Source organism: Melanostigma gelatinosum (assembly GCF_949748355.1).
Source record: "Melanostigma gelatinosum genome assembly, chromosome: 22".
Lineage (NCBI taxonomy): Eukaryota > Metazoa > Chordata > Actinopteri > Perciformes > Zoarcidae > Melanostigma > Melanostigma gelatinosum.
The window spans coordinates 3,090,186-3,094,456 of NC_136655.1; the positions used below are offsets into that span (position 1 = coordinate 3,090,186).

The 4,271-nt window shown below is 34.3% G+C and overlaps 1 protein-coding gene across 1 annotated transcript in view; it reads right to left on the reverse strand.

The window, feature by feature from the left end:
* Positions 1 to 3,325: 3,325 nt before the first annotated feature.
* Positions 3,326 to 4,271, reverse strand: part of dgki (diacylglycerol kinase, iota) — a 41,182-nt gene continuing 40,236 nt past the window's right edge. The window contains exon 33 of the mRNA XM_079294517.1: positions 3,326 to 4,271. This exon is cut by the window's right edge and continues 1,647 nt beyond it. The gene's annotated coding sequence lies outside the window, so the exon portion shown is untranslated.

The following is a 4,271-nucleotide window of genomic DNA, read 5'->3' on the forward strand; positions in this document are numbered from 1 at the left end:
TCCTTCCGCTGAGTTACTCTTTTAAAGGCTTACGGTCCAAGTCTTACGCAATGACGTCAGAGACTTACGAAGTCTTACGTAATGGCGTCAGAGAACTGTCACGTGGCAGAAAACTAGTTTGTGTGCTTTGTGTCCTCACAACTTCAGGTGTTTTTCTACTGAAAATCAGAAAATAGATACATTTATAAAAAACGTATTATCATATATTTATATTTTAAAACATATAAATATATTATATTGTGCGATCAAGTGTTGTTTCTAACCAAACACAAAAGTGAAACTGACAGTGAAACAGCAAATAAAAAAAGTGTTTCAACTTTATTTATAATAAAATGATAAGATTACGCAAATGTTAATGTATATATACATACATACACACATTTATTTATTTTTTATTCTTCCCTTAAACATTTTTAAAAGTCCACAAAATGCATCCCAAAGTAAAAAGGTGTTTTTGTTTTTGTGACAGAAACTTCCAGAACCTCTTTGTGTTGGTTAACAGTTGTTTTGAATGGTGTGTCAGTGGTATAATAACCTTCTTTAACATCAAAATACTTTCACTTTGGCAGTAGTGTTTTGACAAGAGAAAAGAGGAACTGTTACAGACAAACTAAAATAACAAAGAGGAAGTTTACATTCATTTAAATGAACTACATGTTGTGAATCTACGACGTCTTCAATGTCTGAAATCCTCACAAACGTGTGAAAATTTAACCGGCACTTGTTGTTGACGATGAACGGGACGACGTATAATTCTTCCTCTTTCCAAGAAGTGATCTGTTTCTATATACTCACTGACTGCTGCGGCGGCTGACTCATGAACAAATAAAAACAACCTGAGCCAGCAGCAGCAGTTTAACATGACTCATCAGTCGTCATCAGTCACGTTAAAGATGACTCTGGCCATAACAAAATAAGATCTTGAGTGTGAGTTTAATATTTTTGGTTTGGTCATTAAAATGTATGTTTATTTTGATTGATTTATTTTGGTTCCCACATAAATTAAAACAAAAACATATTTCTGCCTCATGAATTTTCTACTTTGTCACTTTTTCTTGTCTTTTCTCATATGAATTACTGAATCATTTTATTTCCTCGGGCAGCAGAATGTCATTGAAATAAAACAGGACAATAGTTTAAACTGGTGATGAAAGGCTGCAAGACGTTGCATCTTTTTAAGGGGTCACAGGTAGAAAAGATTGGGAACTACGGATCTAGAAAACACTACGGGAGCTAATTTTAAACAGTAAAAACAAGATAAAAAGATGAAAAGTAATGATGAGAAAATAGCATTTTAGTTTATAGGTCTAAACTACGAGACAAAAAGTCAAAGTTATGAGACAAAAAGTCAAAGTTATGAGACAAAAAGTCAATGTTATGAGACACAATGTCAAAGTTATGAGACAAAAAGTCAAATTTATGAGACAAAGAGTCAAAGTTATGAAACAAAAACTCAAAGTTATGACACAAAAAGTCAACATTAGGAGACAAAAACTCAAAGTTAAGAAACTAAAAGTGAAAGCTAGGAGACAAAAAGTCAAAGTTATGAGACAAACAGCCAAAATTATAAGATGAAAAGTCAAAATGTATGTTTTTATCATGACTAAATTTGTATCCATATATGTTTTGGGCATAAACCCAGTAAACTGGTGTTATAATCTAAATACTGAAATAAATCAGCTGATGAGTTCTTCTTAACTCGTGTTATAGACTTATTATATTTGCAGAAGTATTAAGAGTTTACAGCCTGTTAAACAGTTGATAAAGTCTGACACTTGAAGCCATGTTCAGATCGTTTTTAAAGAATTAACTTGAATCTACATTTTCTTGAAGCCAACTGGGACAAGAACTCCTTGAAGTGCTCAGAAGAAGACGAACCAGCAGATCATTTGATCCTTCCACAGGTTGGTTTGTCCTATTTTTACCATTTCAGGGAATTCCCATCTGAGAGGCGCTGAGCTTGTGTTTGACTTAACAGCCACCTGAGAAAACCGTCAGAGTCGCGTCACATTCAGCAAGTTATTGAACACAAAGTTCATTTCCTGTTTCCGTATACAAACAGCAGCATACAGTGAACACACGTTTCAGGACGCCGGTGAATGACGGTTTTATAATCAGGTTTGAGTTCACGACAACGAGCAGTGAAATATTTAACGTGTGGAGGAAGATGTAAAGATGTAAAAGAGATTAAATCTTTTTATTCCTGGCAGTAGTCTCATGTTTGACCTCTTGACCCTGTATTAACAATGATTCACTGGTATGAATAATATAATAATATAAAACCTCTTGATTTGTAATCTGTTCTGATGTTTAAGGCATCTTTTTTAAACCTAAAAATAATCCTTTAAAAACAAGAAAATCATGGATATTTAGAAGTTGTGTTCAAGGTTTTTAGTTTCTACTCTACTTCTTTATTTTACCTGAATTATTTCTATGGCACAGTGTTTTCATGACTTAAAGAGAAGAGTCTAATCCATCAATATTACTTTTAATTTAACTTAATAAGGTTTACAGAAATACCTTATCTCCACCCGTCTGGTGCTAAAAGTGGAGTAAAACAAACACAAAGTAATTCACAGGTCTGATATGAATCCAGCAGATTTAAATCTATTTAATTAAAGACCGTTAGAGGTGTTAGTTGAGTCATCTCTTTGTATTTTTAGATATATTCATAGTCTGTGCACAGTCTCAATGATAACGTATGTTTGTTAGTGTTTGCTAAACAAATAAATAATATACAATATTAAAAGAGATGTCTAGTGGAGTGTTTCATGGTTTTGTCATGATTCATATCTTGTTTCCTTGCATAAGTATTTTGGATAATTTTAGCCGTGCAAAAATGAAAATATCTTAACAACTATTTGATGAATTGACATGCATTTTTGCACAGACATTCATGGTCCCCAGAGGATTACTGATTTTGGGGATCCTCTCACTTTTCCTCTACCGCCACCAAGAGGCTGAAGTTATGCTAACATGCTAAACAAGGATGTTGTAGCATCAGCATGCTAGCGTTAGCATTTAGCTCGAAGTGTAGCCTAGCACGGTTGTAGAGCCTGATACCGTGTTCATATATTTGAGATCATTTTGATATACTTCATATATTTTATGTATTATTGTTGTAGTTGGGAGTCAGTGTTCAGATATGAGGAATTAAGAACATTGTTAACTACACGATGAGGCATCTTTGCATCTGGATGTTTAAATTAAAAAGTGACTTCATCATGTTGGCAGTTGGTTCCCAGTTTAGATAAACGTTTTTGGCTGAAGAGGAAACACAGTTAAGCAAAATGTCCACAACAGGAAATAATGTCAGAGGCAAAACTACAGCATCACATCTTCTTTTAACAAATTAACAAAATAAAACAACAAACTTCAAGTAATCCCATCATCATCAGAAATATAAGAAACACAAAAGCAAAAGAAAACCACATGTCCAACCAAAGAGGAAACTCAGGTAGAAATAAAACTATAATAATTAAATAGTTTAAAACAACTGCAATGCCATTTTTTATGCCATATTACCAGAAAATAATCCCAAGAAGGAGGTAAGAGAATGCCATGCATAAACAAACGCTGATGAGAGACGCAATCTAATACAGTTTCTACTCCATGGAGCGATAAGAGGCGTGTGAGCGGGCCGAGCTTATAGTGGCTTCATAGACAGGTCGTCTCCATTCACAGAGAGTTCAGTTTGAGGATTTCATTTAATCGTCTCCAGACACTCAGAGGAAGCTCTCGGTGTTGGAGAGACAGCGGCAGCCATCGTAGCAGCAAACAATCGTGAAAAGACAAATAAAATCGTATCTGAGAGGCTTGAACGTGTGGATTTAGTCGAGGGAATTTCCTCAGAAGTGAAGCAGAACATCTGAGATATATTAAAGTAAAAGCTGTAAGAAAAGATGGTCGTGTGAGTAACACTTTAAGTAGTTCGTATACTGCCAAGAAAAAACATTTATTTAAAAGAAAATGGGCCTTTGATTGGCTTAAAAGTGTCAATTTAAAAATGACTTTTTTAAGTTCGACCAGCGTTATTATTATTTTCTTTTATTTCACAGGTTGAAAAGGAAGTAAATTAACCTTCATGTTTAAAATCGGTGGAGTGAACCTTTAACTGATAATGTTTACAAATCCATTCACTAAATATCTTCTGGAGCTTTCAGCCACATCAAGGAAGAAAACCAAATGTTTCTGAAAGCTCTGGAAGAAATCTAGTGAGTGGATCTTAAACTGGGAAAGATGCGGCTTCACTGTGTGACGGCTATATTTTT